The 17961-nt window shown below is 44.4% G+C and overlaps 35 non-coding genes across 35 annotated transcripts; all 35 read left to right on the forward strand.

Annotated features, from left to right (window-relative positions):
• The first annotated feature begins 378 nt into the window (after positions 1 to 378).
• LOC145461887 (5S ribosomal RNA) lies at positions 379 to 497 on the forward strand. Its single transcript, XR_014040984.1, has one exon. It is a non-coding gene; the product is annotated as a 5S ribosomal RNA (ribosomal RNA).
• A 383-nt stretch (positions 498 to 880) lies between these two features.
• On the forward strand, positions 881 to 999 carry LOC145461888 (5S ribosomal RNA). Its single transcript, XR_014040985.1, has one exon. It is a non-coding gene; the product is annotated as a 5S ribosomal RNA (ribosomal RNA).
• Positions 1000 to 1383: 384 nt separating this feature from the next.
• On the forward strand, positions 1384 to 1503 carry LOC145461613 (5S ribosomal RNA). The gene has a single exon (XR_014040740.1). It is a non-coding gene; the product is annotated as a 5S ribosomal RNA (ribosomal RNA).
• A 380-nt stretch (positions 1504 to 1883) lies between these two features.
• LOC145461889 (5S ribosomal RNA) lies at positions 1884 to 2002 on the forward strand. The gene has a single exon (XR_014040986.1). It is a non-coding gene; the product is annotated as a 5S ribosomal RNA (ribosomal RNA).
• Positions 2003 to 2388: 386 nt separating this feature from the next.
• LOC145461890 (5S ribosomal RNA) lies at positions 2389 to 2507 on the forward strand. The gene has a single exon (XR_014040987.1). It is a non-coding gene; the product is annotated as a 5S ribosomal RNA (ribosomal RNA).
• Positions 2508 to 2891: 384 nt separating this feature from the next.
• Positions 2892 to 3010, forward strand: LOC145461892 (5S ribosomal RNA). The gene has a single exon (XR_014040989.1). It is a non-coding gene; the product is annotated as a 5S ribosomal RNA (ribosomal RNA).
• A 384-nt stretch (positions 3011 to 3394) lies between these two features.
• On the forward strand, positions 3395 to 3513 carry LOC145461893 (5S ribosomal RNA). Its single transcript, XR_014040990.1, has one exon. It is a non-coding gene; the product is annotated as a 5S ribosomal RNA (ribosomal RNA).
• Positions 3514 to 3898: 385 nt separating this feature from the next.
• Positions 3899 to 4017, forward strand: LOC145461894 (5S ribosomal RNA). Its single transcript, XR_014040992.1, has one exon. It is a non-coding gene; the product is annotated as a 5S ribosomal RNA (ribosomal RNA).
• Positions 4018 to 4402: 385 nt separating this feature from the next.
• LOC145461895 (5S ribosomal RNA) lies at positions 4403 to 4521 on the forward strand. The gene has a single exon (XR_014040993.1). It is a non-coding gene; the product is annotated as a 5S ribosomal RNA (ribosomal RNA).
• Positions 4522 to 4906: 385 nt separating this feature from the next.
• Positions 4907 to 5025, forward strand: LOC145461896 (5S ribosomal RNA). Its single transcript, XR_014040994.1, has one exon. It is a non-coding gene; the product is annotated as a 5S ribosomal RNA (ribosomal RNA).
• Positions 5026 to 5409: 384 nt separating this feature from the next.
• On the forward strand, positions 5410 to 5528 carry LOC145461897 (5S ribosomal RNA). The gene has a single exon (XR_014040995.1). It is a non-coding gene; the product is annotated as a 5S ribosomal RNA (ribosomal RNA).
• A 385-nt stretch (positions 5529 to 5913) lies between these two features.
• Positions 5914 to 6032, forward strand: LOC145461898 (5S ribosomal RNA). The gene has a single exon (XR_014040996.1). It is a non-coding gene; the product is annotated as a 5S ribosomal RNA (ribosomal RNA).
• Positions 6033 to 6416: 384 nt separating this feature from the next.
• LOC145461899 (5S ribosomal RNA) lies at positions 6417 to 6535 on the forward strand. Its single transcript, XR_014040997.1, has one exon. It is a non-coding gene; the product is annotated as a 5S ribosomal RNA (ribosomal RNA).
• Positions 6536 to 6920: 385 nt separating this feature from the next.
• LOC145461901 (5S ribosomal RNA) lies at positions 6921 to 7039 on the forward strand. The gene has a single exon (XR_014040998.1). It is a non-coding gene; the product is annotated as a 5S ribosomal RNA (ribosomal RNA).
• A 385-nt stretch (positions 7040 to 7424) lies between these two features.
• Positions 7425 to 7543, forward strand: LOC145461902 (5S ribosomal RNA). Its single transcript, XR_014040999.1, has one exon. It is a non-coding gene; the product is annotated as a 5S ribosomal RNA (ribosomal RNA).
• A 384-nt stretch (positions 7544 to 7927) lies between these two features.
• LOC145461904 (5S ribosomal RNA) lies at positions 7928 to 8046 on the forward strand. Its single transcript, XR_014041001.1, has one exon. It is a non-coding gene; the product is annotated as a 5S ribosomal RNA (ribosomal RNA).
• Positions 8047 to 8431: 385 nt separating this feature from the next.
• LOC145461905 (5S ribosomal RNA) lies at positions 8432 to 8550 on the forward strand. Its single transcript, XR_014041002.1, has one exon. It is a non-coding gene; the product is annotated as a 5S ribosomal RNA (ribosomal RNA).
• A 385-nt stretch (positions 8551 to 8935) lies between these two features.
• Positions 8936 to 9054, forward strand: LOC145461906 (5S ribosomal RNA). Its single transcript, XR_014041003.1, has one exon. It is a non-coding gene; the product is annotated as a 5S ribosomal RNA (ribosomal RNA).
• Positions 9055 to 9439: 385 nt separating this feature from the next.
• On the forward strand, positions 9440 to 9558 carry LOC145461907 (5S ribosomal RNA). The gene has a single exon (XR_014041004.1). It is a non-coding gene; the product is annotated as a 5S ribosomal RNA (ribosomal RNA).
• A 385-nt stretch (positions 9559 to 9943) lies between these two features.
• On the forward strand, positions 9944 to 10062 carry LOC145461908 (5S ribosomal RNA). The gene has a single exon (XR_014041005.1). It is a non-coding gene; the product is annotated as a 5S ribosomal RNA (ribosomal RNA).
• Positions 10063 to 10447: 385 nt separating this feature from the next.
• Positions 10448 to 10566, forward strand: LOC145461910 (5S ribosomal RNA). Its single transcript, XR_014041007.1, has one exon. It is a non-coding gene; the product is annotated as a 5S ribosomal RNA (ribosomal RNA).
• Positions 10567 to 10951: 385 nt separating this feature from the next.
• Positions 10952 to 11070, forward strand: LOC145461911 (5S ribosomal RNA). Its single transcript, XR_014041008.1, has one exon. It is a non-coding gene; the product is annotated as a 5S ribosomal RNA (ribosomal RNA).
• A 385-nt stretch (positions 11071 to 11455) lies between these two features.
• On the forward strand, positions 11456 to 11574 carry LOC145461912 (5S ribosomal RNA). Its single transcript, XR_014041009.1, has one exon. It is a non-coding gene; the product is annotated as a 5S ribosomal RNA (ribosomal RNA).
• A 385-nt stretch (positions 11575 to 11959) lies between these two features.
• Positions 11960 to 12078, forward strand: LOC145461913 (5S ribosomal RNA). Its single transcript, XR_014041010.1, has one exon. It is a non-coding gene; the product is annotated as a 5S ribosomal RNA (ribosomal RNA).
• Positions 12079 to 12463: 385 nt separating this feature from the next.
• Positions 12464 to 12582, forward strand: LOC145461914 (5S ribosomal RNA). The gene has a single exon (XR_014041011.1). It is a non-coding gene; the product is annotated as a 5S ribosomal RNA (ribosomal RNA).
• Positions 12583 to 12967: 385 nt separating this feature from the next.
• On the forward strand, positions 12968 to 13086 carry LOC145461917 (5S ribosomal RNA). The gene has a single exon (XR_014041013.1). It is a non-coding gene; the product is annotated as a 5S ribosomal RNA (ribosomal RNA).
• Positions 13087 to 13471: 385 nt separating this feature from the next.
• LOC145461918 (5S ribosomal RNA) lies at positions 13472 to 13590 on the forward strand. The gene has a single exon (XR_014041014.1). It is a non-coding gene; the product is annotated as a 5S ribosomal RNA (ribosomal RNA).
• Positions 13591 to 13974: 384 nt separating this feature from the next.
• LOC145461919 (5S ribosomal RNA) lies at positions 13975 to 14093 on the forward strand. Its single transcript, XR_014041015.1, has one exon. It is a non-coding gene; the product is annotated as a 5S ribosomal RNA (ribosomal RNA).
• Positions 14094 to 14478: 385 nt separating this feature from the next.
• LOC145461551 (5S ribosomal RNA) lies at positions 14479 to 14597 on the forward strand. Its single transcript, XR_014040681.1, has one exon. It is a non-coding gene; the product is annotated as a 5S ribosomal RNA (ribosomal RNA).
• A 384-nt stretch (positions 14598 to 14981) lies between these two features.
• LOC145461920 (5S ribosomal RNA) lies at positions 14982 to 15100 on the forward strand. The gene has a single exon (XR_014041016.1). It is a non-coding gene; the product is annotated as a 5S ribosomal RNA (ribosomal RNA).
• A 385-nt stretch (positions 15101 to 15485) lies between these two features.
• Positions 15486 to 15604, forward strand: LOC145461921 (5S ribosomal RNA). Its single transcript, XR_014041017.1, has one exon. It is a non-coding gene; the product is annotated as a 5S ribosomal RNA (ribosomal RNA).
• A 385-nt stretch (positions 15605 to 15989) lies between these two features.
• On the forward strand, positions 15990 to 16108 carry LOC145461922 (5S ribosomal RNA). The gene has a single exon (XR_014041018.1). It is a non-coding gene; the product is annotated as a 5S ribosomal RNA (ribosomal RNA).
• Positions 16109 to 16493: 385 nt separating this feature from the next.
• LOC145461923 (5S ribosomal RNA) lies at positions 16494 to 16612 on the forward strand. Its single transcript, XR_014041019.1, has one exon. It is a non-coding gene; the product is annotated as a 5S ribosomal RNA (ribosomal RNA).
• Positions 16613 to 16997: 385 nt separating this feature from the next.
• On the forward strand, positions 16998 to 17116 carry LOC145461924 (5S ribosomal RNA). Its single transcript, XR_014041020.1, has one exon. It is a non-coding gene; the product is annotated as a 5S ribosomal RNA (ribosomal RNA).
• Positions 17117 to 17501: 385 nt separating this feature from the next.
• On the forward strand, positions 17502 to 17620 carry LOC145461925 (5S ribosomal RNA). The gene has a single exon (XR_014041021.1). It is a non-coding gene; the product is annotated as a 5S ribosomal RNA (ribosomal RNA).
• The last annotated feature ends 341 nt before the right edge of the window (positions 17621 to 17961 follow it).

The raw sequence follows: 17961 nt of genomic DNA on the forward strand, positions 1-17961 counted from the left end.
CCATTTTGGGACTGGACTCTTCAGAGAAGATTTCCATACGCCTCCACATCATTGATCCCTCTGTTTTCAAAATGTTGTCTTTTTTTTTTTTGAATTATTTTTCCAGCAAGTTGACAGCATATTAGAAGATTTTCTTGTTTGATTACAGCACTGCAACACTGAGCAGCACACTGGAGGCAATCTCTTGAATGTGGCTTTGATGACTGACCATTGGAGAATCGCCCTTTTGTGATTTGAAGTCTTAGCTGGCTTTGGAATCTCTGGGTTAAGTAGCCGAGACGTAATTGGAAATTCATCACAACAGCAATTAAAGGCCTTCCTTCTAAGAGACTTAAAAGAGAGTCCAAGCAATTGGGCAAGGTTTGAGTTGTTTCTTTCGTCTACGACCACACCACAGGGAACGTACCGGTTCTCGTCCGATCACCGAAGTCAAGTCCTGTTGGGCGGCGTCAGTACCTGGCTGGGTGACCACCTGGGAATACGCCGTGTTGTAGACTTTTGGACCCATTTTGGGACTGGACTCTTCAGAGAAGATTTCCATACGCCTCCACATCATTGATCCCTCTGTTTTCAAAATGTTGTCTTTTTTTTTTGAATTATTTTTCCAGCAAGTTGACAGCATATTAGAAGATTTTCTTGTTTGATTACAGCACTGCAACACTGAGCAGCACACTGGAGGCAATCTCTTGAATGTGGCTTTGATGACTGACCATTGGAGAATCGCCCTTTTGTGATTTGAAGTCTTAGCTGGCTTTGGAATCTCTGGGTTAAGTAGCCGAGACGTAATTGGAAATTCATCACAACAGCAATTAAAGGCCTTCCTTCTAAGAGACTTAAAAGAGAGTCCAAGCAATTGGGCAAGGTTTGAGTTGTTTCTTTCGTCTACGACCACACCACAGGGAACGTACCGGTTCTCGTCCGATCACCGAAGTCAAGTCCTGTTGGGCGGCGTCAGTACCTGGCTGGGTGACCACCTGGGAATACGCCGTGTTGTAGACTTTTGGACCCATTTTGGGACTGGACTCTTCAGAGAAGATTTCCATACGCCTCCACATCATTGATCCCTCTGTTTTCAAAATGTTGTCTTTTTTTTTTTGAATTATTTTTCCAGCAAGTTGACAGCATATTAGAAGATTTTCTTGTTTGATTACAGCACTGCAACACTGAGCAGCACACTGGAGGCAATCTCTTGAATGTGGCTTTGATGACTGACCATTGGAGAATCGCCCTTTTGTGATTTGAAGTCTTAGCTGGCTTTGGAATCTCTGGGTTAAGTAGCCGAGACGTAATTGGAAATTCATCACAACAGCAATTAAAGGCCTTCCTTCTAAGAGACTTAAAAGAGAGTCCAAGCAATTGGGCAAGGTTTGAGTTGTTTCTTTCGTCTACGACCACACCACAGGGAACGTACCGGTTCTCGTCCGATCACCGAAAGTCAAGTCCTGTTGGGCGGCGTCAGTACCTGGCTGGGTGACCACCTGGGAATACGCCGTGTTGTAGACTTTTGGACCCATTTTGGGACTGGACTCTTCAGAGAAGATTTCCATACGCCTCCACATCATTGATCCCTCTGTTTTCAAAATGTTGTCTTTTTTTGAATTATTTTTCCAGCAAGTTGACAGCATATTAGAAGATTTTCTTGTTTGATTACAGCACTGCAACACTGAGCAGCACACTGGAGGCAATCTCTTGAATGTGGCTTTGATGACTGACCATTGGAGAATCGCCCTTTTGTGATTTGAAGTCTTAGCTGGCTTTGGAATCTCTGGGTTAAGTAGCCGAGACGTAATTGGAAATTCATCACAACAGCAATTAAAGGCCTTCCTTCTAAGAGACTTAAAAGAGAGTCCAAGCAATTGGGCAAGGTTTGAGTTGTTTCTTTCGTCTACGACCACACCACAGGGAACGTACCGGTTCTCGTCCGATCACCGAAGTCAAGTCCTGTTGGGCGGCGTCAGTACCTGGCTGGGTGACCACCTGGGAATACGCCGTGTTGTAGACTTTTGGACCCATTTTGGGACTGGACTCTTCAGAGAAGATTTCCATACGCCTCCACATCATTGATCCCTCTGTTTTCAAAATGTTGTCTTTTTTTTTTTTGAATTATTTTTCCAGCAAGTTGACAGCATATTAGAAGATTTTCTTGTTTGATTACAGCACTGCAACACTGAGCAGCACACTGGAGGCAATCTCTTGAATGTGGCTTTGATGACTGACCATTGGAGAATCGCCCTTTTGTGATTTGAAGTCTTAGCTGGGCTTTGGAATCTCTGGGTTAAGTAGCCGAGACGTAATTGGAAATTCATCACAACAGCAATTAAAGGCCTTCCTTCTAAGAGACTTAAAAGAGAGTCCAAGCAATTGGGCAAGGTTTGAGTTGTTTCTTTCGTCTACGACCACACCACAGGGAACGTACCGGTTCTCGTCCGATCACCGAAGTCAAGTCCTGTTGGGCGGCGTCAGTACCTGGCTGGGTGACCACCTGGGAATACGCCGTGTTGTAGACTTTTGGACCCATTTTGGACTGGACTCTTCAGAGAAGATTTCCATACGCCTCCACATCATTGATCCCTCTGTTTTCAAAATGTTGTCTTTTTTTTTTTTGAATTATTTTTCCAGCAAGTTGACAGCATATTAGAAGATTTTCTTGTTTGATTACAGCACTGCAACACTGAGCAGCACACTGGAGGCAATCTCTTGAATGTGGCTTTGATGACTGACCATTGGAGAATCGCCCTTTTGTGATTTGAAGTCTTAGCTGGCTTTGGAATCTCTGGGTTAAGTAGCCGAGACGTAATTGGAAATTCATCACAACAGCAATTAAAGGCCTTCCTTCTAAGAGACTTAAAAGAGAGTCCAAGCAATTGGGCAAGGTTTGAGTTGTTTCTTTCGTCTACGACCACACCACAGGGAACGTACCGGTTCTCGTCCGATCACCGAAGTCAAGTCCTGTTGGGCGGCGTCAGTACCTGGCTGGGTGACCACCTGGGAATACGCCGTGTTGTAGACTTTTGGACCCATTTTGGGACTGGACTCTTCAGAGAAGATTTCCATACGCCTCCACATCATTGATCCCTCTGTTTTCAAAATGTTGTCTTTTTTTTTTTGAATTATTTTTCCAGCAAGTTGACAGCATATTAGAAGATTTTCTTGTTTGATTACAGCACTGCAACACTGAGCAGCACACTGGAGGCAATCTCTTGAATGTGGCTTTGATGACTGACCATTGGAGAATCGCCCTTTTGTGATTTGAAGTCTTAGCTGGCTTTGGAATCTCTGGGTTAAGTAGCCGAGACGTAATTGGAAATTCATCACAACAGCAATTAAAGGCCTTCCTTCTAAGAGACTTAAAAGAGAGTCCAAGCAATTGGGCAAGGTTTGAGTTGTTTCTTTCGTCTACGACCACACCACAGGGAACGTACCGGTTCTCGTCCGATCACCGAAGTCAAGTCCTGTTGGGCGGCGTCAGTACCTGGCTGGGTGACCACCTGGGAATACGCCGTGTTGTAGACTTTTGGACCCATTTTGGGACTGGACTCTTCAGAGAAGATTTCCATACGCCTCCACATCATTGATCCCTCTGTTTTCAAAATGTTGTCTTTTTTTTTTTTGAATTATTTTTCCAGCAAGTTGACAGCATATTAGAAGATTTTCTTGTTTGATTACAGCACTGCAACACTGAGCAGCACACTGGAGGCAATCTCTTGAATGTGGCTTTGATGACTGACCATTGGAGAATCGCCCTTTTGTGATTTGAAGTCTTAGCTGGCTTTGGAATCTCTGGGTTAAGTAGCCGAGACGTAATTGGAAATTCATCACAACAGCAATTAAAGGCCTTCCTTCTAAGAGACTTAAAAGAGAGTCCAAGCAATTGGGCAAGGTTTGAGTTGTTTCTTTCGTCTACGACCACACCACAGGGAACGTACCGGTTCTCGTCCGATCACCGAAGTCAAGTCCTGTTGGGCGGCGTCAGTACCTGGCTGGGTGACCACCTGGGAATACGCCGTGTTGTAGACTTTTGGACCCATTTTGGGACTGGACTCTTCAGAGAAGATTTCCATACGCCTCCACATCATTGATCCCTCTGTTTTCAAAATGTTGTCTTTTTTTTTTTTGAATTATTTTTCCAGCAAGTTGACAGCATATTAGAAGATTTTCTTGTTTGATTACAGCACTGCAACACTGAGCAGCACACTGGAGGCAATCTCTTGAATGTGGCTTTGATGACTGACCATTGGAGAATCGCCCTTTTGTGATTTGAAGTCTTAGCTGGCTTTGGAATCTCTGGGTTAAGTAGCCGAGACGTAATTGGAAATTCATCACAACAGCAATTAAAGGCCTTCCTTCTAAGAGACTTAAAAGAGAGTCCAAGCAATTGGGCAAGGTTTGAGTTGTTTCTTTCGTCTACGACCACACCACAGGGAACGTACCGGTTCTCGTCCGATCACCGAAGTCAAGTCCTGTTGGGCGGCGTCAGTACCTGGCTGGGTGACCACCTGGGAATACGCCGTGTTGTAGACTTTTGGACCCATTTTGGGACTGGACTCTTCAGAGAAGATTTCCATACGCCTCCACATCATTGATCCCTCTGTTTTCAAAATGTTGTCTTTTTTTTTTTTGAATTATTTTTCCAGCAAGTTGACAGCATATTAGAAGATTTTCTTGTTTGATTACAGCACTGCAACACTGAGCAGCACACTGGAGGCAATCTCTTGAATGTGGCTTTGATGACTGACCATTGGAGAATCGCCCTTTTGTGATTTGAAGTCTTAGCTGGCTTTGGAATCTCTGGGTTAAGTAGCCGAGACGTAATTGGAAATTCATCACAACAGCAATTAAAGGCCTTCCTTCTAAGAGACTTAAAAGAGAGTCCAAGCAATTGGGCAAGGTTTGAGTTGTTTCTTTCGTCTACGACCACACCACAGGGAACGTACCGGTTCTCGTCCGATCACCGAAGTCAAGTCCTGTTGGGCGGCGTCAGTACCTGGCTGGGTGACCACCTGGGAATACGCCGTGTTGTAGACTTTTGGACCCATTTTGGGACTGGACTCTTCAGAGAAGATTTCCATACGCCTCCACATCATTGATCCCTCTGTTTTCAAAATGTTGTCTTTTTTTTTTTGAATTATTTTTCCAGCAAGTTGACAGCATATTAGAAGATTTTCTTGTTTGATTACAGCACTGCAACACTGAGCAGCACACTGGAGGCAATCTCTTGAATGTGGCTTTGATGACTGACCATTGGAGAATCGCCCTTTTGTGATTTGAAGTCTTAGCTGGCTTTGGAATCTCTGGGTTAAGTAGCCGAGACGTAATTGGAAATTCATCACAACAGCAATTAAAGGCCTTCCTTCTAAGAGACTTAAAAGAGAGTCCAAGCAATTGGGCAAGGTTTGAGTTGTTTCTTTCGTCTACGACCACACCACAGGGAACGTACCGGTTCTCGTCCGATCACCGAAGTCAAGTCCTGTTGGGCGGCGTCAGTACCTGGCTGGGTGACCACCTGGGAATACGCCGTGTTGTAGACTTTTGGACCCATTTTGGGACTGGACTCTTCAGAGAAGATTTCCATACGCCTCCACATCATTGATCCCTCTGTTTTCAAAATGTTGTCTTTTTTTTTTTTGAATTATTTTTCCAGCAAGTTGACAGCATATTAGAAGATTTTCTTGTTTGATTACAGCACTGCAACACTGAGCAGCACACTGGAGGCAATCTCTTGAATGTGGCTTTGATGACTGACCATTGGAGAATCGCCCTTTTGTGATTTGAAGTCTTAGCTGGCTTTGGAATCTCTGGGTTAAGTAGCCGAGACGTAATTGGAAATTCATCACAACAGCAATTAAAGGCCTTCCTTCTAAGAGACTTAAAAGAGAGTCCAAGCAATTGGGCAAGGTTTGAGTTGTTTCTTTCGTCTACGACCACACCACAGGGAACGTACCGGTTCTCGTCCGATCACCGAAGTCAAGTCCTGTTGGGCGGCGTCAGTACCTGGCTGGGTGACCACCTGGGAATACGCCGTGTTGTAGACTTTTGGACCCATTTTGGGACTGGACTCTTCAGAGAAGATTTCCATACGCCTCCACATCATTGATCCCTCTGTTTTCAAAATGTTGTCTTTTTTTTTTTGAATTATTTTTCCAGCAAGTTGACAGCATATTAGAAGATTTTCTTGTTTGATTACAGCACTGCAACACTGAGCAGCACACTGGAGGCAATCTCTTGAATGTGGCTTTGATGACTGACCATTGGAGAATCGCCCTTTTGTGATTTGAAGTCTTAGCTGGCTTTGGAATCTCTGGGTTAAGTAGCCGAGACGTAATTGGAAATTCATCACAACAGCAATTAAAGGCCTTCCTTCTAAGAGACTTAAAAGAGAGTCCAAGCAATTGGGCAAGGTTTGAGTTGTTTCTTTCGTCTACGACCACACCACAGGGAACGTACCGGTTCTCGTCCGATCACCGAAGTCAAGTCCTGTTGGGCGGCGTCAGTACCTGGCTGGGTGACCACCTGGGAATACGCCGTGTTGTAGACTTTTGGACCCATTTTGGGACTGGACTCTTCAGAGAAGATTTCCATACGCCTCCACATCATTGATCCCTCTGTTTTCAAAATGTTGTCTTTTTTTTTTTTGAATTATTTTTCCAGCAAGTTGACAGCATATTAGAAGATTTTCTTGTTTGATTACAGCACTGCAACACTGAGCAGCACACTGGAGGCAATCTCTTGAATGTGGCTTTGATGACTGACCATTGGAGAATCGCCCTTTTGTGATTTGAAGTCTTAGCTGGCTTTGGAATCTCTGGGTTAAGTAGCCGAGACGTAATTGGAAATTCATCACAACAGCAATTAAAGGCCTTCCTTCTAAGAGACTTAAAAGAGAGTCCAAGCAATTGGGCAAGGTTTGAGTTGTTTCTTTCGTCTACGACCACACCACAGGGAACGTACCGGTTCTCGTCCGATCACCGAAGTCAAGTCCTGTTGGGCGGCGTCAGTACCTGGCTGGGTGACCACCTGGGAATACGCCGTGTTGTAGACTTTTGGACCCATTTTGGGACTGGACTCTTCAGAGAAGATTTCCATACGCCTCCACATCATTGATCCCTCTGTTTTCAAAATGTTGTCTTTTTTTTTTTTGAATTATTTTTCCAGCAAGTTGACAGCATATTAGAAGATTTTCTTGTTTGATTACAGCACTGCAACACTGAGCAGCACACTGGAGGCAATCTCTTGAATGTGGCTTTGATGACTGACCATTGGAGAATCGCCCTTTTGTGATTTGAAGTCTTAGCTGGCTTTGGAATCTCTGGGTTAAGTAGCCGAGACGTAATTGGAAATTCATCACAACAGCAATTAAAGGCCTTCCTTCTAAGAGACTTAAAAGAGAGTCCAAGCAATTGGGCAAGGTTTGAGTTGTTTCTTTCGTCTACGACCACACCACAGGGAACGTACCGGTTCTCGTCCGATCACCGAAGTCAAGTCCTGTTGGGCGGCGTCAGTACCTGGCTGGGTGACCACCTGGGAATACGCCGTGTTGTAGACTTTTGGACCCATTTTGGGACTGGACTCTTCAGAGAAGATTTCCATACGCCTCCACATCATTGATCCCTCTGTTTTCAAAATGTTGTCTTTTTTTTTTTGAATTATTTTTCCAGCAAGTTGACAGCATATTAGAAGATTTTCTTGTTTGATTACAGCACTGCAACACTGAGCAGCACACTGGAGGCAATCTCTTGAATGTGGCTTTGATGACTGACCATTGGAGAATCGCCCTTTTGTGATTTGAAGTCTTAGCTGGCTTTGGAATCTCTGGGTTAAGTAGCCGAGACGTAATTGGAAATTCATCACAACAGCAATTAAAGGCCTTCCTTCTAAGAGACTTAAAAGAGAGTCCAAGCAATTGGGCAAGGTTTGAGTTGTTTCTTTCGTCTACGACCACACCACAGGGAACGTACCGGTTCTCGTCCGATCACCGAAGTCAAGTCCTGTTGGGCGGCGTCAGTACCTGGCTGGGTGACCACCTGGGAATACGCCGTGTTGTAGACTTTTGGACCCATTTTGGGACTGGACTCTTCAGAGAAGATTTCCATACGCCTCCACATCATTGATCCCTCTGTTTTCAAAATGTTGTCTTTTTTTTTTTTGAATTATTTTTCCAGCAAGTTGACAGCATATTAGAAGATTTTCTTGTTTGATTACAGCACTGCAACACTGAGCAGCACACTGGAGGCAATCTCTTGAATGTGGCTTTGATGACTGACCATTGGAGAATCGCCCTTTTGTGATTTGAAGTCTTAGCTGGCTTTGGAATCTCTGGGTTAAGTAGCCGAGACGTAATTGGAAATTCATCACAACAGCAATTAAAGGCCTTCCTTCTAAGAGACTTAAAAGAGAGTCCAAGCAATTGGGCAAGGTTTGAGTTGTTTCTTTCGTCTACGACCACACCACAGGGAACGTACCGGTTCTCGTCCGATCACCGAAGTCAAGTCCTGTTGGGCGGCGTCAGTACCTGGCTGGGTGACCACCTGGGAATACGCCGTGTTGTAGACTTTTGGACCCATTTTGGGACTGGACTCTTCAGAGAAGATTTCCATACGCCTCCACATCATTGATCCCTCTGTTTTCAAAATGTTGTCTTTTTTTTTTTTGAATTATTTTTCCAGCAAGTTGACAGCATATTAGAAGATTTTCTTGTTTGATTACAGCACTGCAACACTGAGCAGCACACTGGAGGCAATCTCTTGAATGTGGCTTTGATGACTGACCATTGGAGAATCGCCCTTTTGTGATTTGAAGTCTTAGCTGGCTTTGGAATCTCTGGGTTAAGTAGCCGAGACGTAATTGGAAATTCATCACAACAGCAATTAAAGGCCTTCCTTCTAAGAGACTTAAAAGAGAGTCCAAGCAATTGGGCAAGGTTTGAGTTGTTTCTTTCGTCTACGACCACACCACAGGGAACGTACCGGTTCTCGTCCGATCACCGAAGTCAAGTCCTGTTGGGCGGCGTCAGTACCTGGCTGGGTGACCACCTGGGAATACGCCGTGTTGTAGACTTTTGGACCCATTTTGGGACTGGACTCTTCAGAGAAGATTTCCATACGCCTCCACATCATTGATCCCTCTGTTTTCAAAATGTTGTCTTTTTTTTTTTTGAATTATTTTTCCAGCAAGTTGACAGCATATTAGAAGATTTTCTTGTTTGATTACAGCACTGCAACACTGAGCAGCACACTGGAGGCAATCTCTTGAATGTGGCTTTGATGACTGACCATTGGAGAATCGCCCTTTTGTGATTTGAAGTCTTAGCTGGCTTTGGAATCTCTGGGTTAAGTAGCCGAGACGTAATTGGAAATTCATCACAACAGCAATTAAAGGCCTTCCTTCTAAGAGACTTAAAAGAGAGTCCAAGCAATTGGGCAAGGTTTGAGTTGTTTCTTTCGTCTACGACCACACCACAGGGAACGTACCGGTTCTCGTCCGATCACCGAAGTCAAGTCCTGTTGGGCGGCGTCAGTACCTGGCTGGGTGACCACCTGGGAATACGCCGTGTTGTAGACTTTTGGACCCATTTTGGGACTGGACTCTTCAGAGAAGATTTCCATACGCCTCCACATCATTGATCCCTCTGTTTTCAAAATGTTGTCTTTTTTTTTTTTGAATTATTTTTCCAGCAAGTTGACAGCATATTAGAAGATTTTCTTGTTTGATTACAGCACTGCAACACTGAGCAGCACACTGGAGGCAATCTCTTGAATGTGGCTTTGATGACTGACCATTGGAGAATCGCCCTTTTGTGATTTGAAGTCTTAGCTGGCTTTGGAATCTCTGGGTTAAGTAGCCGAGACGTAATTGGAAATTCATCACAACAGCAATTAAAGGCCTTCCTTCTAAGAGACTTAAAAGAGAGTCCAAGCAATTGGGCAAGGTTTGAGTTGTTTCTTTCGTCTACGACCACACCACAGGGAACGTACCGGTTCTCGTCCGATCACCGAAGTCAAGTCCTGTTGGGCGGCGTCAGTACCTGGCTGGGTGACCACCTGGGAATACGCCGTGTTGTAGACTTTTGGACCCATTTTGGGACTGGACTCTTCAGAGAAGATTTCCATACGCCTCCACATCATTGATCCCTCTGTTTTCAAAATGTTGTCTTTTTTTTTTTTGAATTATTTTTCCAGCAAGTTGACAGCATATTAGAAGATTTTCTTGTTTGATTACAGCACTGCAACACTGAGCAGCACACTGGAGGCAATCTCTTGAATGTGGCTTTGATGACTGACCATTGGAGAATCGCCCTTTTGTGATTTGAAGTCTTAGCTGGCTTTGGAATCTCTGGGTTAAGTAGCCGAGACGTAATTGGAAATTCATCACAACAGCAATTAAAGGCCTTCCTTCTAAGAGACTTAAAAGAGAGTCCAAGCAATTGGGCAAGGTTTGAGTTGTTTCTTTCGTCTACGACCACACCACAGGGAACGTACCGGTTCTCGTCCGATCACCGAAGTCAAGTCCTGTTGGGCGGCGTCAGTACCTGGCTGGGTGACCACCTGGGAATACGCCGTGTTGTAGACTTTTGGACCCATTTTGGGACTGGACTCTTCAGAGAAGATTTCCATACGCCTCCACATCATTGATCCCTCTGTTTTCAAAATGTTGTCTTTTTTTTTTTTGAATTATTTTTCCAGCAAGTTGACAGCATATTAGAAGATTTTCTTGTTTGATTACAGCACTGCAACACTGAGCAGCACACTGGAGGCAATCTCTTGAATGTGGCTTTGATGACTGACCATTGGAGAATCGCCCTTTTGTGATTTGAAGTCTTAGCTGGCTTTGGAATCTCTGGGTTAAGTAGCCGAGACGTAATTGGAAATTCATCACAACAGCAATTAAAGGCCTTCCTTCTAAGAGACTTAAAAGAGAGTCCAAGCAATTGGGCAAGGTTTGAGTTGTTTCTTTCGTCTACGACCACACCACAGGGAACGTACCGGTTCTCGTCCGATCACCGAAGTCAAGTCCTGTTGGGCGGCGTCAGTACCTGGCTGGGTGACCACCTGGGAATACGCCGTGTTGTAGACTTTTGGACCCATTTTGGGACTGGACTCTTCAGAGAAGATTTCCATACGCCTCCACATCATTGATCCCTCTGTTTTCAAAATGTTGTCTTTTTTTTTTTTGAATTATTTTTCCAGCAAGTTGACAGCATATTAGAAGATTTTCTTGTTTGATTACAGCACTGCAACACTGAGCAGCACACTGGAGGCAATCTCTTGAATGTGGCTTTGATGACTGACCATTGGAGAATCGCCCTTTTGTGATTTGAAGTCTTAGCTGGCTTTGGAATCTCTGGGTTAAGTAGCCGAGACGTAATTGGAAATTCATCACAACAGCAATTAAAGGCCTTCCTTCTAAGAGACTTAAAAGAGAGTCCAAGCAATTGGGCAAGGTTTGAGTTGTTTCTTTCGTCTACGACCACACCACAGGGAACGTACCGGTTCTCGTCCGATCACCGAAGTCAAGTCCTGTTGGGCGGCGTCAGTACCTGGCTGGGTGACCACCTGGGAATACGCCGTGTTGTAGACTTTTGGACCCATTTTGGGACTGGACTCTTCAGAGAAGATTTCCATACGCCTCCACATCATTGATCCCTCTGTTTTCAAAATGTTGTCTTTTTTTTTTTTGAATTATTTTTCCAGCAAGTTGACAGCATATTAGAAGATTTTCTTGTTTGATTACAGCACTGCAACACTGAGCAGCACACTGGAGGCAATCTCTTGAATGTGGCTTTGATGACTGACCATTGGAGAATCGCCCTTTTGTGATTTGAAGTCTTAGCTGGCTTTGGAATCTCTGGGTTAAGTAGCCGAGACGTAATTGGAAATTCATCACAACAGCAATTAAAGGCCTTCCTTCTAAGAGACTTAAAAGAGAGTCCAAGCAATTGGGCAAGGTTTGAGTTGTTTCTTTCGTCTACGACCACACCACAGGGAACGTACCGGTTCTCGTCCGATCACCGAAGTCAAGTCCTGTTGGGCGGCGTCAGTACCTGGCTGGGTGACCACCTGGGAATACGCCGTGTTGTAGACTTTTGGACCCATTTTGGGACTGGACTCTTCAGAGAAGATTTCCATACGCCTCCACATCATTGATCCCTCTGTTTTCAAAATGTTGTCTTTTTTTTTTTTGAATTATTTTTCCAGCAAGTTGACAGCATATTAGAAGATTTTCTTGTTTGATTACAGCACTGCAACACTGAGCAGCACACTGGAGGCAATCTCTTGAATGTGGCTTTGATGACTGACCATTGGAGAATCGCCCTTTTGTGATTTGAAGTCTTAGCTGGCTTTGGAATCTCTGGGTTAAGTAGCCGAGACGTAATTGGAAATTCATCACAACAGCAATTAAAGGCCTTCCTTCTAAGAGACTTAAAAGAGAGTCCAAGCAATTGGGCAAGGTTTGAGTTGTTTCTTTCGTCTACGACCACACCACAGGGAACGTACCGGTTCTCGTCCGATCACCGAAGTCAAGTCCTGTTGGGCGGCGTCAGTACCTGGCTGGGTGACCACCTGGGAATACGCCGTGTTGTAGACTTTTGGACCCATTTTGGGACTGGACTCTTCAGAGAAGATTTCCATACGCCTCCACATCATTGATCCCTCTGTTTTCAAAATGTTGTCTTTTTTTTTTTTGAATTATTTTTCCAGCAAGTTGACAGCATATTAGAAGATTTTCTTGTTTGATTACAGCACTGCAACACTGAGCAGCACACTGGAGGCAATCTCTTGAATGTGGCTTTGATGACTGACCATTGGAGAATCGCCCTTTTGTGATTTGAAGTCTTAGCTGGCTTTGGAATCTCTGGGTTAAGTAGCCGAGACGTAATTGGAAATTCATCACAACAGCAATTAAAGGCCTTCCTTCTAAGAGACTTAAAAGAGAGTCCAAGCAATTGGGCAAGGTTTGAGTTGTTTCTTTCGTCTACGACCACACCACAGGGAACGTACCGGTTCTCGTCCGATCACCGAAGTCAAGTCCTGTTGGGCGGCGTCAGTACCTGGCTGGGTGACCACCTGGGAATACGCCGTGTTGTAGACTTTTGGACCCATTTTGGGACTGGACTCTTCAGAGAAGATTTCCATACGCCTCCACATCATTGATCCCTCTGTTTTCAAAATGTTGTCTTTTTTTTTTTTGAATTATTTTTCCAGCAAGTTGACAGCATATTAGAAGATTTTCTTGTTTGATTACAGCACTGCAACACTGAGCAGCACACTGGAGGCAATCTCTTGAATGTGGCTTTGATGACTGACCATTGGAGAATCGCCCTTTTGTGATTTGAAGTCTTAGCTGGCTTTGGAATCTCTGGGTTAAGTAGCCGAGACGTAATTGGAAATTCATCACAACAGCAATTAAAGGCCTTCCTTCTAAGAGACTTAAAAGAGAGTCCAAGCAATTGGGCAAGGTTTGAGTTGTTTCTTTCGTCTACGACCACACCACAGGGAACGTACCGGTTCTCGTCCGATCACCGAAGTCAAGTCCTGTTGGGCGGCGTCAGTACCTGGCTGGGTGACCACCTGGGAATACGCCGTGTTGTAGACTTTTGGACCCATTTTGGGACTGGACTCTTCAGAGAAGATTTCCATACGCCTCCACATCATTGATCCCTCTGTTTTCAAAATGTTGTCTTTTTTTTTTTGAATTATTTTTCCAGCAAGTTGACAGCATATTAGAAGATTTTCTTGTTTGATTACAGCACTGCAACACTGAGCAGCACACTGGAGGCAATCTCTTGAATGTGGCTTTGATGACTGACCATTGGAGAATCGCCCTTTTGTGATTTGAAGTCTTAGCTGGCTTTGGAATCTCTGGGTTAAGTAGCCGAGACGTAATTGGAAATTCATCACAACAGCAATTAAAGGCCTTCCTTCTAAGAGACTTAAAAGAGAGTCCAAGCAATTGGGCAAGGTTTGAGTTGTTTCTTTCGTCTACGACCACACCACAGGGAACGTACCGGTTCTCGTCCGATCACCGAAGTCAAGTCCTGTTGGGCGGCGTCAGTACCTGGCTGGGTGACCACCTGGGAATACGCCGTGTTGTAGACTTTTGGACCCATTTTGGGACTGGACTCTTCAGAGAAGATTTCCATACGCCTCCACATCATTGATCCCTCTGTTTTCAAAATGTTGTCTTTTTTTTTTTTGAATTATTTTTCCAGCAAGTTGACAGCATATTAGAAGATTTTCTTGTTTGATTACAGCACTGCAACACTGAGCAGCACACTGGAGGCAATCTCTTGAATGTGGCTTTGATGACTGACCATTGGAGAATCGCCCTTTTGTGATTTGAAGTCTTAGCTGGCTTTGGAATCTCTGGGTTAAGTAGCCGAGACGTAATTGGAAATTCATCACAACAGCAATTAAAGGCCTTCCTTCTAAGAGACTTAAAAGAGAGTCCAAGCAATTGGGCAAGGTTTGAGTTGTTTCTTTCGTCTACGACCACACCACAGGGAACGTACCGGTTCTCGTCCGATCGCCGAAGTCAAGTCCTGTTGGGCGGCGTCAGTACCTGGCTGGGTGACCACCTGGGAATACGCCGTGTTGTAGACTTTTGGACCCATTTTGGGACTGGACTCTTCAGAGAAGATTTCCATACGCCTCCACATCATTGATCCCTCTGTTTTCAAAATGTTGTCTTTTTTTTTTTGAATTATTTTTCCAGCAAGTTGACAGCATATTAGAAGATTTTCTTGTTTGATTACAGCACTGCAACACTGAGCAGCACACTGGAGGCAATCTCTTGAATGTGGCTTTGATGACTGACCATTGGAGAATCGCCCTTTTGTGATTTGAAGTCTTAGCTGGCTTTGGAATCTCTGGGTTAAGTAGCCGAGACGTAATTGGAAATTCATCACAACAGCAATTAAAGGCCTTCCTTCTAAGAGACTTAAAAGAGAGTCCAAGCAATTGGGCAAGGTTTGAGTTGTTTCTTTCGTCTACGACCACACCACAGGGAACGTACCGGTTCTCGTCCGATCACCGAAGTCAAGTCCTGTTGGGCGGCGTCAGTACCTGGCTGGGTGACCACCTGGGAATACGCCGTGTTGTAGACTTTTGGACCCATTTTGGGACTGGACTCTTCAGAGAAGATTTCCATACGCCTCCACATCATTGATCCCTCTGTTTTCAAAATGTTGTCTTTTTTTTTTTTGAATTATTTTTCCAGCAAGTTGACAGCATATTAGAAGATTTTCTTGTTTGATTACAGCACTGCAACACTGAGCAGCACACTGGAGGCAATCTCTTGAATGTGGCTTTGATGACTGACCATTGGAGAATCGCCCTTTTGTGATTTGAAGTCTTAGCTGGCTTTGGAATCTCTGGGTTAAGTAGCCGAGACGTAATTGGAAATTCATCACAACAGCAATTAAAGGCCTTCCTTCTAAGAGACTTAAAAGAGAGTCCAAGCAATTGGGCAAGGTTTGAGTTGTTTCTTTCGTCTACGACCACACCACAGGGAACGTACCGGTTCTCGTCCGATCACCGAAGTCAAGTCCTGTTGGGCGGCGTCAGTACCTGGCTGGGTGACCACCTGGGAATACGCCGTGTTGTAGACTTTTGGACCCATTTTGGGACTGGACTCTTCAGAGAAGATTTCCATACGCCTCCACATCATTGATCCCTCTGTTTTCAAAATGTTGTCTTTTTTTTTTTTGAATTATTTTTCCAGCAAGTTGACAGCATATTAGAAGATTTTCTTGTTTGATTACAGCACTGCAACACTGAGCAGCACACTGGAGGCAATCTCTTGAATGTGGCTTTGATGACTGACCATTGGAGAATCGCCCTTTTGTGATTTGAAGTCTTAGCTGGCTTTGGAATCTCTGGGTTAAGTAGCCGAGACGTAATTGGAAATTCATCACAACAGCAATTAAAGGCCTTCCTTCTAAGAGACTTAAAAGAGAGTCCAAGCAATTGGGCAAGGTTTGAGTTGTTTCTTTCGTCTACGACCACACCACAGGGAACGTACCGGTTCTCGTCCGATCACCGAAGTCAAGTCCTGTTGGGCGGCGTCAGTACCTGGCTGGGTGACCACCTGGGAATACGCCGTGTTGTAGACTTTTGGACCCATTTTGGGACTGGACTCTTCAGAGAAGATTTCCATACGCCTCCACATCATTGATCCCTCTGTTTTCAAAATGTTGTCTTTTTTTTTTTTGAATTATTTTTCCAGCAAGTTGACAGCATATTAGAAGATTTTCTTGTTTGATTACAGCACTGCAACACTGAGCAGCACACTGGAGGCAATCTCTTGAATGTGGCTTTGATGACTGACCATTGGAGAATCGCCCTTTTGTGATTTGAAGTCTTAGCTGGCTTTGGAATCTCTGGGTTAAGTAGCCGAGACGTAATTGGAAATTCATCACAACAGCAATTAAAGGCCTTCCTTCTAAGAGACTTAAAAGAGAGTCCAAGCAATTGGGCAAGGTTTGAGTTGTTTCTTTCGTCTACGACCACACCACAGGGAACGTACCGGTTCTCGTCCGATCACCGAAGTCAAGTCCTGTTGGGCGGCGTCAGTACCTGGCTGGGTGACCACCTGGGAATACGCCGTGTTGTAGACTTTTGGACCCATTTTGGGACTGGACTCTTCAGAGAAGATTTCCATACGCCTCCACATCATTGATCCCTCTGTTTTCAAAATGTTGTCTTTTTTTTTTTTGAATTATTTTTCCAGCAAGTTGACAGCATATTAGAAGATTTTCTTGTTTGATTACAGCACTGCAACACTGAGCAGCACACTGGAGGCAATCTCTTGAATGTGGCTTTGATGACTGACCATTGGAGAATCGCCCTTTTGTGATTTGAAGTCTTAGCTGGCTTTGGAATCTCTGGGTTAAGTAGCCGAGACGTAATTGGAAATTCATCACAACAGCAATTAAAGGCCTTCCTTCTAAGAGACTTAAAAGAGAGTCCAAGCAATTGGGCAAGGTTTGAGTTGTTTCTTTCGTCTACGACCACACCACAGGGAACGTACCGGTTCTCGTCCGATCACCGAAGTCAAGTCCTGTTGGGCGGCGTCAGTACCTGGCTGGGTGACCACCTGGGAATACGCCGTGTTGTAGACTTTTGGACCCATTTTGGGACTGGACTCTTCAGAGAAGATTTCCATACGCCTCCACATCATTGATCCCTCTGTTTTCAAAATGTTGTCTTTTTTTTTTTTGAATTATTTTTCCAGCAAGTTGACAGCATATTAGAAGATTTTCTTGTTTGATTACAGCACTGCAACACTGAGCAGCACACTGGAGGCAATCTCTTGAATGTGGCTTTGATGACTGACCATTGGAGAATCGCCCTTTTGTGATTTGAAGTCTTAGCTGGCTTTGGAATCTCTGGGTTAAGTAGCCGAGACGTAATTGGAAATTCATCACAACAGCAATTAAAGGCCTTCCTTCTAAGAGACTTAAAAGAGAGTCCAAGCAATTGGGCAAGGTTTGAGTTGTTTCTTTCGTCTACGACCACACCACAGGGAACGTACCGGTTCTCGTCCGATCACCGAAGTCAAGTCCTGTTGGGCGGCGTCAGTACCTGGCTGGGTGACCACCTGGGAATACGCCGTGTTGTAGACTTTTGGACCCATTTTGGGACTGGACTCTTCAGAGAAGATTTCCATACGCCTCCACATCATTGATCCCTCTGTTTTCAAAATGTTGTCTTTTTTTTTTTTGAATTATTTTTCCAGCAAGTTGACAGCATATTAGAAGATTTTCTTGTTTGATTACAGCACTGCAACACTGAGCAGCACACTGGAGGCAATCTCTTGAATGTGGCTTTGATGACTGACCATTGGAGAATCGCCCTTTTGTGATTTGAAGTCTTAGCTGGCTTTGGAATCTCTGGGTTAAGTAGCCGAGACGTAATTGGAAATTCATCACAACAGCAATTAAAGGCCTTCCTTCTAAGAGACTTA

The sequence above is a fragment of the Orbicella franksi genome, chromosome 11 (assembly GCF_964199315.1).
Source record: "Orbicella franksi chromosome 11, jaOrbFran1.1, whole genome shotgun sequence".
NCBI classification, from domain to species: Eukaryota; Metazoa; Cnidaria; class Anthozoa; order Scleractinia; family Merulinidae; genus Orbicella; species Orbicella franksi.